This window comes from Meriones unguiculatus, chromosome 3 (assembly GCF_030254825.1).
Source record: "Meriones unguiculatus strain TT.TT164.6M chromosome 3, Bangor_MerUng_6.1, whole genome shotgun sequence".
In the NCBI taxonomy this organism is placed as follows: domain Eukaryota; kingdom Metazoa; phylum Chordata; class Mammalia; order Rodentia; family Muridae; genus Meriones; species Meriones unguiculatus.
Genome location: NC_083351.1, coordinates 28,297,451 through 28,309,211, shown reverse-complemented (window position 1 = coordinate 28,309,211; position 11,761 = coordinate 28,297,451). Strand labels below are relative to the sequence as shown.

At 44.5% G+C, this 11,761-nt stretch overlaps 1 long non-coding RNA gene across 1 annotated transcript; it reads right to left on the bottom strand.

Moving 5' to 3' along the window:
* Window positions 1-3,605: 3,605 nt before the first annotated feature.
* LOC132652740 (uncharacterized) lies at window positions 3,606-7,612 on the bottom strand. Its single transcript, XR_009590316.1, has 3 exons — window positions 7,497-7,612; window positions 6,024-6,098; window positions 3,606-3,898 (listed from the first exon to the last, which is right to left on the bottom strand). It is a non-coding gene; the product is annotated as an uncharacterized LOC132652740 (long non-coding RNA).
* Window positions 7,613-11,761: the final 4,149 nt, after the last annotated feature.

The following is an 11,761-nucleotide window of genomic DNA, read 5'->3' as shown; positions in this document are numbered from 1 at the left end:
GAAGAAGGAAAGAAAAAGAAAAGAAAAGAAAAAAGTGGGGAGGTGTAGAAATAATACAGGAATGATAGGGGGAAAGGCAGTACACTATTGAATCTACTCTTATATCTTTGTATATTGATACAAATTTTAAGGTTATAATGTGTCACATTGGTATAGATCTTTGTATATTGATACAAAAGTAAGGTTATATTTGGCTACATTGGTATATTGATACAAAATTAAGGGTATTTTTTGGTTACAAGATACATTTGTCAACTCTTTTTAAGGTGTTGTACCGATGTAAATGTGAAGTTGTACTCTTTTTGAAAGCTACTAGCACAACCTGTTTAGGATGATAACAAAATGCAAATAAATAGCCAATCAAACTTGTGGTTTTGTAGGAACTACTTCAGTTAATCACAGGTGTTTTCTGAGTTAATTAGAAAGTAAATAGCTAGAGAAAAGCAACATTTGACTATTTAGATATATTGAGATAGATGGTCTTTGAAACCTCAGAGATCTATATAATATGGCATTTTTTAAAAATAATATATTGTATTTTTAAAATTTTTACAATTTATTCATTTTATATCTTAATTCCAGCCCCTTCGCTCAACTCCTCCTGGTCCTACTCTCCCTCCCTCTTCCCGTCTGTCTGTATCCCGTAGTTCACAGGGGGAGTTCTCTTTCCATGTCATCTGCCCCTAGCTTATCAAGTCTCATCAGGACTGCCTAAATCCTCTTCCTCTGTTGCCCGGCAATGCCTCATTGCCAGGGGGAAGTGATCGAAGAGCAGGCAATGTAGACTAGAATACGACATTTTAAAATGTTTTGTTAACTTAGGACTTTTTTGACAATGAGACTTTCCAGCTCCTGGCAGCACTCACATACTTCAAAAAAGATGGTGAGCATTGAAGAAACTATTTATGGTATTTGCTTCAAATGTGGCAAACTGCCACGGGCAAGAAACTGCCCTTGCCTCAATTTCTGACAGTATGCCACCCAAGCCGAGGCCAAGCAGGACACAAAGAAAGTCCACTGCCAAACTCTGCCAGGACAAGGTAGAGTCCTTCATAATTCCTGTTTCACAGAAAAACCTGTCAGATATTCTAGGTCAGTAGGCTGAAGATACGAATGCTACAATGTTACAGAGAAATCTCGGGTGACTGCCCAGTTGGCCAGCAGTCTCTGTCATTCCTATAGTTTTGGAAGCTGCTGTTGTGCCTGATTGGAGAGACCCCAAAAGACCACTAGGAGTCGAGTCTGTTGCAAGCAGCTGGTGCTCTTAACCACTGAGCCATCTCTCCAGCCCCATCACAAGAAGATCTTTATCCAAACTTAAGCTCAAGCCGCCTAACTTCCCTGACGTAGCAGGTTAGAAAGTGAGGCCCCGAGTCTCAGGGAGGCAGAGTTCTTAAAGGGAAAAAGAGCAAGCAGTGAATTCCAAGCCTTGGAGTTACAGGGAAGAGTAAGTTTTGGGTGTGGGGGGTGGTTCAGCAATCGAGATGACCTTTAGGCTAATTGTTCCAAGCCACCTGGCCAAGCCGACAGATGTCTAAGATATCTGCGACAGCCTGCTAGGTGGAGTGGAGGACCCACTAACGCATTCTGTGGAATTTATGACAACCTGTGGGGTGGAGGCCTGATTATAGTTATCTATTCACACATTCTGTGGTATCCATGACAGCCTGCAGGGTGGAGGGTCAGGTGGACCTTCTTGGAACCCAAAGGTGGGGGTCAAGTCACTCCAAGGTCAGTCAACTTAAGGTAGAGTCTGAGAAACAAAATGGAGCCACCCCTGCCATCCTCAGTTCCCTCATTGCTTGCTCTACACTTCCTGTCTTCTCAGGTGCTATTAATCCTTCTCACGTCTCTGACGCAGTTGAAGACTAGATAGTTATAGTCTCACATTAAGTTTAAGTGTAAGGGATCTAAGAAAATGACTGAGGTCTAAAAACATACTTATAGGTTGATAAAAGCAAGTTAGGATAGAAAATGATTTAAGAACAGAATTTTGAACACACCAAGATGGGATAAATAGTTGAGAACTTTCTCCAAGTTTGCCAGATACTAATTTTGTAAAACTCATCAATTCATCTAGACAGTATTAAAGTCTATCTTCATATTGATCTGCAGGAAGATTACCCTGTGGAGTGGGCTGTCTTCTAAGGGGCAATCACACCAGATTGTAGGCGGTGAGGGTCTACCCACGCCCACATCACACCATGCTAGACATATGAGGAATACAGTAATGACAATCACGAGAAGGCACAGCAGCATAAAGGAGCAATCCAGAGACGAAGCCCCCAGGGCTGGGACTCTCTGAGGTACACCCATCACAGCAGTACTGTCTCCAGGAAGCTCACTTGCCCCTGCAACTCCTCCATGCCCCCTTGATAAAGTCAACGTGATAGAATTCCACAGTACCCTGAATACCTCCTACAAAACAGATTCACTTCACCTTTATTATAAATGGTTTTCTGGAGATAAAAAATTGAGCAGGTAACTGAGATGGTGAGTCTAGAAGGAGAGAAAGGATCTGGCCACAGAACACACAATGGAGTAAAGAGGGAAGCATTGTAGACAAGAGTCTCTGGCTATAAACCAGATTGTGGCTTGTGTGAGAAGAAGCCATGTTTCCACATCTCTCTGCTACACCCAGGACATGCCTCCCCATGACAGTCTGGAAGCCCTGACCGGGTCTTTCATGAGACACCTTCTTCCTCTGCAATTTCATCCTTACCCATCTGATTGAGAAAAACCACCACTGTGCCATGTCTAGCCCTGGATGAAATCAAGCCTCCCTTCTCATTCCCAGCACAAGGTGGAGTCTTGTCTTCCTTCCACAGAGATCTTTCTTGCGAGTACAGCACAGAGCTGAAGAGCTTGCTGCTTCTGTGGACCTGACCTAATGTCCTACACGGACACACAAAGAAATGAAAATACTTAGTATTTAAGGCACCTGCAGCCAAGCCCAAAGTCCTGAGTTCAAACTAGGAACTGTGATTTTAAAGAAGCCAGGTGGGTGAAAAGTTAGGGTGCCTGTTAGAGGATGGGGTGTCCGTAGCCTTTAACAGAGACTGGCCATCCTCTTCTGGAAAGAAGGGTAGAGCACAGAGAAGTTGAGGGAGTCCTACGGAAGTCATCCAAACAGAAGACATTCATCAGCTCATGGGTCAGAAGATGGCCACCTGTTGTATATCTGAGTGCAACAGGAGAATGACCTTTATTAGGGAGGGGAAACTATGGAGAACAGAAAGGAGGAAGGGAGAGAAGGAGAGAGAGAAAAACAAGGAAGGCCTAGTGGATTCACGAGGGGCCAGTTAGAAGAAAAAGCCCAATTAGTGCTTGGAGAGCTGCCCCATGCCAGGACCCAGCAGTCTGGATGAATAGGGGGTTCACACTCCTCCAATCAGCTGACAGAGGAAGGCTGCTGGGGAGAAAGCAGGGGAGGTTCAGAGACAGGTGGGAATAACTCAGGGTTGGCCATGGATTACACAGCTGCTCTCCATGCTCCCCAGGTCCCAAGAGAGTCAGTTGCTTTGAGTGCCTGTCCCCAGATCCAGTACAATGCTAGGAATCAGGTAGAAACAGAAGTCAGGAGACTGGACTCAAATGCAGGCGGGTTTATTTCAGAGAACCTGAGAGGAACTCACAGCCAGCAAGCATGCCTCTCTTACCAGACTGGCAACCTTTCCCAAGCAAGGAGGAGAGGGAGGAAGGGAGGGGCTATGTGCTTAAGCAGGAGACCAAGCTCTTCTTTGCAGACAGGGTCGCCTTTGCAGTTAGGTTGTGTCTCAAGGGTTCAAGATGGGGAGCCGAGTGCTGCTGTGTTCACGATGTTTCCACAGGCCATGGGTTTGTCATGGGACCAATTGCTGTTGTTTAAGACTTCTTCAGGACAAGTTGGAGTAAGTCGCTGCAGGAGCAGGTAAGGACTATTAGCCACTGAGCATCTCTATAGCCAACCCCCTCCCCAACTTGCAATTTTATCCCCACTTGGATACAAGGTCTCAGTAAGGCAGCCTGGGTCGTCCTGGAGCTGGCTGTGCAGAACAGACTATCCATAAACTCAGAGATGTGCCTTCCTGTGCTCCCTAAATCCTGGGATTTCATGTGACCAAATCCAGCTTCTCTAACCACTTTTGAATCCATTTTGATGAAGGTTTCCATTTACATAGTATATTTCTAAACTTGAGTTGGGTTCTTGGTTTTGTTTTTTGAGCCACTGTTTCTGTATCCCAGGCTAGCCACAGATTCACTATGTAGACAAGGTTGATCATGAAATGTGGATCCGACTGCCTCCATCTCCTGAGTGCTGGGATTAAAGACACGTGCCAACACACCCCTTTTACAGCATCTCTGTAACTGATAAGTATTTATGGGTCACAATATATCTTTAATTGACAAATATTTGTAGGTCACAATATGGGACTTTGCTTTAAAATACTCTGCCCCCAGGAACAGTATGTGGGAGAGTTAAGATTGAGTGTGAATGTGGGTGCCAAGGATGTGTGTGCAGGTCACAGACAACCTAATAGAGTTGGACTCCCCTTCCACCAAAGACCGACTGACTAAGTCAGCTGGTCAGGCTTGCCTGGCAACCACTTTTAAATCCACTGAGCCATCTTACCAGACCAAAGTCAACCAGTGTGAACGAAGGATGAAAGTAATTACAGAGATATTCCCTCTATTACTCTCTGCTGTTGTATCTATTTATGGTTTTCCCATAGTAAACTCAACAGGATTAACGTATATACTGGAGACTTCTGAGTGCACCCACCCTGTCCTCATCTTGAACTTCAGACATGTATGTTCAATGGCCTAAAGTATAGCTCTATCTGTTTGCCATCTCAGTGTGCTTACTAAGTGTACACGCTGTCCCTTCACAACACAGTCAATCCACCTGCCAACACAGACCAACACACTCCTGTTCCTCGCCTGTGGCTCCCTGTCTCTGTAATGATAACACTAGTTAGCCTGTTGCTCACCCTGATAACTTGGGAGGCATCCTTGACTCCTCTCTTCTCCCATCACATCCCATCAACAAATACGTACTGACTCTCACCACCTTGCCGAGAGCAGCCTTTCCTGCCATCGTCATTTAAGATCATCACCTGGGGTGTGGAGATGTCACAGCAGGTGAAGTCACCTGCAGCCAAGACTGACAACCTGAGTTCAGGCCCTGAGCACCATATGGAAGAAAGCCAGTGTCCTCCAGCCTTCACGAGCACACCACAGCATGTGTGTGACCGACCACATGCAATAAACACAAGCGTAATGAAAACTGATTTTAGGTGCTGGAGAGATGTCTTGGTTGTTGAGTGTGTCCTGCTCTTGCAGAGGACCCATGTTAGGACCCCAACACCCACATCAGTTGGCTCACAGATGCCTGTCCTCCACCTTCAGGGGGTCTGAGACCCTCTTCTGTTCTGCAGACATAGGCACATGCACACACACCGTTCACATAGTACCTGACACACAGAGGAAGCATCTTTCTTCCATATAATTTGATTTAATGAGTCGCCTGTGTCACAGAGTTTTGCAATCCCAAGAAACTTCTTACTTCCTCCTTAGTGGTGGCTACTTTGTTGCACTAAACACAAAGAGACTTGACAAGGGTGGTTGACTAATGTGCACATCAAACTACTAATTTTTTTGGTGCTTGGTGTGATGGCAGAGCTTTAAAATCCAACCCTCAGAAGGCTGAGGCAGGGGTCTTGTTAGGCTTGAGGTCAGACTAAGATTCAAAGCAAGACTTTATCTCCATTAGTGAACACACATTTAACACATCAAGTGGCTCCAGGTTAGACACAAGAACAGTGGGGATGAAGAAGTGAGGGGAGCCCAGCTGTTCAGAGCCGAGGTTGGTAAGTGAGTAGCTCTTCAGTTCAATTCCATTCCAAACAGTGACTTCCCAGCTCTGTGACAGTGTCCGTGAAAGCCTGGTTCCAGAGGCCAGACATTCTCTTAGACATGCGTGTAGGAAAAACACCCATATATGTAAAATAATAAAAAGAAAAAATCTTAAAAGCAGAAGTTACCCTAGAAATTTCTTAGCAGGAATTTCGATCATTTCTTTCATGGGAGGTGTTTGGCATTTCTGAGCCACTGTCTTCCTGGAAAAGTCAAAGGTGTCTGTCAGCGCTGATGATCAGATTATAATGTATCAACTCACCTCATAGAATAAGCTATTTAATGCACCATAGGTCCCCACACCAGAGTTACAGAGTTACAGGATCTTCCTCCCCTAAGGCAGGACACAAGTCTTATCTCACAGAAAATAAGTCAAGAGCGTCTGGGGAGATGGCTCAGTCACTGAAGGGCTTGTCATGAAATGTGGCAGCCTATTTGGAGTTAATGGCATCTGAGCAGTGAAATTCGGCCTCTTGGCTTTGGCTATTTTCCAAAGTCCAGTTTCTCATAAATTGACCTTGGTGGTCCTACAGCGGACTGCTCTGATCCCGAGAAACTCTGTGCAACCATCGTAACCAGACAGCAGGCTTTGTGTAACCTTGAGTGAGCTCTCCTATGTTTTGACCAAGTAAAGCTCCTACATGAGAAACTGCTTATACTTTTTTGCCTACTTAAGTGTTAACCTGACGTCCATTAAATCAACACCTGGATCAGCATGTAGACTTGGTGTCCTTTTCTGTGTCACCCTGTCTCTCTCTCTCCCAGCCCTCTCTCAGGTGGTATTCAGGTGTCACTGCTGGCCGGTGACAATGAAAGTGTGAGGAACTGAGCCTGGACTGCATGCACCCCCTTAAAAAAATGTGAAAAACAATTCCAGACAGAGAGGTAATCTGGTAATATTAGCACTCAGAAGATGAAGCCAGGATTATTCCTGGGGCTTGCCAGTCAGTCAGTCTAACTAAATAGTGAGCTCCAGGCTCATGGGAAAGACCTTTTCTCATCATCATCATCATCATCATCATTATTTTCATCATCATGCTGTCCAACAAACATACACTAAGTAAATAAATATAGTTAAAAAAATTTTTAAAGTAAAGTAGAAGGCTGGAGAGACAGTTCTATGGTTAAAGGTTTTTCCTGCTCTTGCAGAGGACTCAAGTTCATTTCCTAGCAACCATAATGGATAGCTCACCATCTTCTGAAACTCCATTTTGAGTGAACTGATGGCCTTCTCAGGCCTCTGTGGGCACTGTGTTTACATGTACCCATGCCAACTCCTGACTGCTCCGACACATACATACATAACTAAAACAAAACAAAACAAAACAAAAACAAAAAAAACCCCACTATTTTAAATGTAAGGTAGAGAACAATTGAAGATACCCAGCACTGACCTCTGACCTGCACACTCATTTTTACACATGTGCACACACACACAAACACATGTACCAAAATAAAATAAAATAAGTCACACAAAGCTTCTTGCAGGGACACCTTTTCATTGCTATGGGAGGATCTCCAAATAATTGACTGTAATTGTATTTAAATAGAAGAAACATCAATTCCATGAAAGTGGTACCATGTAATAGGAGGGTACTTACAGGAACTGGACTCCCAAGGAGAATGTAAGAGCTATATAGCCTTCCTCCAAATTGGGATCCTGAGCAAGAATCTGGCATATGTCGGAATCGGGATCCAAGACATTTTTCTTCATCTTCTAAAAGAGGAGTGGCAAGAAATCAAAGGATGGGACCGTTTTTAACTGACCGCCTCTTTCAGAGGGAAGCTTACTTTACGTGTGTGCTGGCTGAATAGGAATGTCACCCACAGGCTCAGATATTTGAACATGCTGTCCCCAGTTGGTGGTGCCGTGCAGGGATGTTATGGGGAGGAGCAGCCTGTGTTCCTGGGGTGTGCTTTAAGGGCTTATAGTGTTGCCTCACTTCCAATTTGCTCTCCCTGCTTCGTGTTTCAGTTGAAGCTGTGCCTCTCTCTCTCTCCAGTGGCCATGATGAGCTCAAGAACTGTAAGCCTGTATAAAGGCTACGTAAGTTGTTTTCGTCAATGGTGTTTTTATCACAGAAACAAAAAAGTAACTTATACAAGGTGAGACCCTCATGTCACCATTAGAACTCAGGAGCTTGATGACACACCTAGAATCCCAACACTCGGGAGGCTGGGGCGGGAAGATCAAGCCCCAGGCCATCATGGGCCTTCGAGCAAAACCCTGCATCCCCCAAACAACGTAAAACAAACCAGTGGGCAGATGTTTTTCAAGACAAAGCTTTCAAATAGTGCTGTCTATCAAATCCCTCAGTAAACCTTTGAAGGAATGAGCTGGCCTCTTACCTCTACCATGTCCTTCCCAATCTCCATAGAAAGGATGTAAAGTCCAGGAAATTTTTCAGCAATCGTTTTAAGGAAATCCAGACTCTGGCTGTCTTGTACTGAACAAAAAACAATGATGGAAATTCATGAATCAAAACATTTCTTTAAAAAGATGTATTTGTTTTTTTAATTTAGTGTGTGTTTTTTCTACATGTATGTCTGTGCACCACTCGTGTGGACCACCCAAGAGGCCAGAGTTCTCTGGAACTGGAATTACAAGTAGCTGTGAGCTGCCATGTGGTTACTGGGACCTGAATCCAGGTCCTTTTTTCTCTTAACCACTAGGCCATCTATCCAGCTCTGCCAAACAGCATTTTCTAAAATCCAACATTGAAACACAGCATAATAGAAAGAGATATTAATTTGGTATTTACACATTGAAGAAAACGGGAAAAGTCCTGATTCTTGTAAGTAAACCTGTTTCTATAAGAGCACAAACACTGATTGCATAATAAAAGATCCGGCGTTCATAAGATACAGTGGCCTGCAGTCTGAGCAGAGTGTCTGAGGCAGCATTTGTTGGTGTTCCTGATGGGAGAACATGTACAATGCACAGGACATGCATGCATTTGGTGTTCGGCTGAGGCTCCAGTGCAGTGGGAGAGTCACACACTGCCAGGACAGTGTGTTCACTTCACCCTTGGTTTTGAATTAGTGTTTGTTCAGTGTGTGCTCAGAATACTGTCGCCACATTTTTCTCAAGCGCTGAACTCAGTTCCACCATTCCCCATGGGGTCTCAACCCACAGTATAAGAAGCTGAAAGGGAGATGATGAGGCCAGGCTCCAGAAGAGAGAGAATGCTAACGGAACATGTGTCTGAGTCAATGTCCATAAGATATAAAAAACACTTACACAGTACAGCAGGACAAATAGTATAATTGAGACCGTGTGTGTGTGTGTGTGTGTGTGTGTGTGTGTGTACACAGAAGACATGGGTAAGAGCGTAAGCCTGTGTAATGCTTTTCCAGCACTGAGGTCTTGTGACTCACAACCACAGTTAACTTGAGCTCTGGGGGTTTTCAACTCTTCCTTCAGGGCTCTTTGCGTACCTGCACACAAGACATTCACCGGAATACACACAAATAAATACAAATTTTTAAAGATTCTTTAAACTTTTTTCATTTTGTGAATGGAACTGTGTTGCCTGCACGCACGCCTCTGCATGCAAGTGTGCTGACAGAAGTCAGCAGTCGTGTGCCGAATCCTCTGGAACTGGAGGTACAGGCAGTTGTAAGCTGCAAAGTAAGTGCTGAGAACCCACCCTGGGTGCTCTGCAAGAATATCTACTATCCAATCCATTCAGCCCAAGTTAAAAAAAAAAAAATTAAAAATCAACCTTACATGGTTGTGGATGCCTTTTTTCCAACATTCTGGAGGCAGAGGCAGGGAGATCTCTCTGAGTTAAAGGCCAGCCTTAGTCTACAGATTGACTTCCAGGCCAACAAGGGCTAGATAGTGAGACCTTGTCTTCAAATAATTAAACGGGGCTGAAGAAAGGGCGCAGCAGTTAAGAGTAATGACTGCTCTTCCCAGCACCCGAGCGGTGGCTCGCAACTGTCTGCAACTCTAGTTCCAGGGGATCTGGCGCCCTCTCCTGGCCTCTGTGGTCACTGCATGCCCATGGTACACAGACCCGCAAGCAGGCAAAGCACTCACACACATAAAATAGGAAAACAAATACATCTCAAGACATCAGATTAAATAAAGATACTATTAAAAAAAAAAAAAGAAAATGGGAAAGGATGAGAAGCCATGCCTCCAAGAAGATAGGAAATGGCCAAAAGCACCATTGGTCTGTACTGAAAAGCAAGTCAAAACAAAAAAGCTCTGGCTTGGACCCAGACAGTCTTTGAGGGCATGGAGAATGGGAACATGTATGCCCTATTGGTGGAGATGTAACAGTGCAACACCTGTGAAAAATCATGGCAGTGTCTAATAAATAAATAAAGAGACAAATAGATAAACAAAAAAAAAAAACTGGCACAAATGTTTATAGTAGTATTGTTGGTAATGAGAGAAGTTAAAAAAACAAGCCAAATGCCCATTATTAGATAAATAACCTGTGGTATGTTCATGCACTGGAATGCTATTCGTTCATAAATAGGAATACAGTACTGACACATGCTACAACCTGGGTGAGCCTCAAAGCATGTTCTGTAAAATAATCCTATACAAAAGACATGAATGATGGGATCGCTTTTACCTGTTAAGTCCAGAAAAAGACCCCCTACAGGCATTTTAAAAAAAATAGGCTTGAGGTTATCAGGAGCGAGAAGAGAGGGAAGGAAACAGCTGAAAACACATGGACGTTTTCCTGACAGGTTCTGAAACTAGAGAGAGGTTGTGGCTGCTTCCGCTCCTGAACAGGCTCAGCCCCACTGAACTGTGCACTGAAAACGATGAACCTGAGGTAACATGAAGTTCACCTCAACAGTCACAGACAACACAACGCTTCTTGCTTATTTCTATCAGCTGGTAAACAAGAGTCAGAAGGCCACGAGAGGCTAGAGCAGTGGCCCCACTGACACAGGGCTTGCACACATGTGCCAAGCCCTGGGGAGGACCCCAGGAGCATATAACACAGGCAAAGGGTACACACACATTGTCTCAACAGTTGGAAGGCAGAGGGGGGAGGGTTAGAAATTCAAGATTATTCTTGGCTACTCAGCAAATTAAGAAAACAAAAAACGAAAGGTGAGGAGCCAGGGGTACTGACACAAATCAGTAATCTTGTCACTCTGAAGACTGGAGCAAGAGGATTTCTGGCGCCAGGATGAGGCCCGTGAAGTGCCCAAAGTGCCCGAGGCACACACAAGCACACAAGCCTTTTAGCAAAGGATAAAAATGAAAAACAAACCTCCCTGTTTCTTACATCCTGACAGAGAGATCTGTGACCCTTTACAAACAACCAGAGCTTAGAGAGAGTGCACCTGGAACGGCCAGCCTCATGGAAGACAAATGATCTTCTAACGAGTTGATGGCTAACCAATAGTGACCTGTCTGTCCGCCCATCCATTTGCTCAAACAAGTACACAAAGGGTAAAAGGAAGCAGGGCAGGTATCTTCTCTTAACTGCAGTATAAGTGCCCTGCTATTGCTGGGGTGCAAGTCTCCCACCCTAAGAATCAGCCTGCTGATTTTCTGTCCACTGTGTCTATTCTTCATGAAAATGCTTGTGTCAGTTCTGGTGAATTCATTTACCCCTGCACAGGACACTCACAGCACAACACAACTTTGTGAGCAACAGATGGAGAGCTGGGAGAGGACAGACAGCTTCTGTGTCACATCCTCTGGGAGCCTGGGTCTAGCTAGCAGCCCTGGGCTCTGAAGCAGCCTTGGAAGAGAAAATTCACGGACTCTAATTCATTTCTGTGCTCTTCTTTAACCCACTCCAAAAGGATCAGCATCAAACTGTTTTGTCAAGATGGATACCAGTCTTCACTTGGCTAAGTCCAATACTCAGTTCCCAGGCTGCTC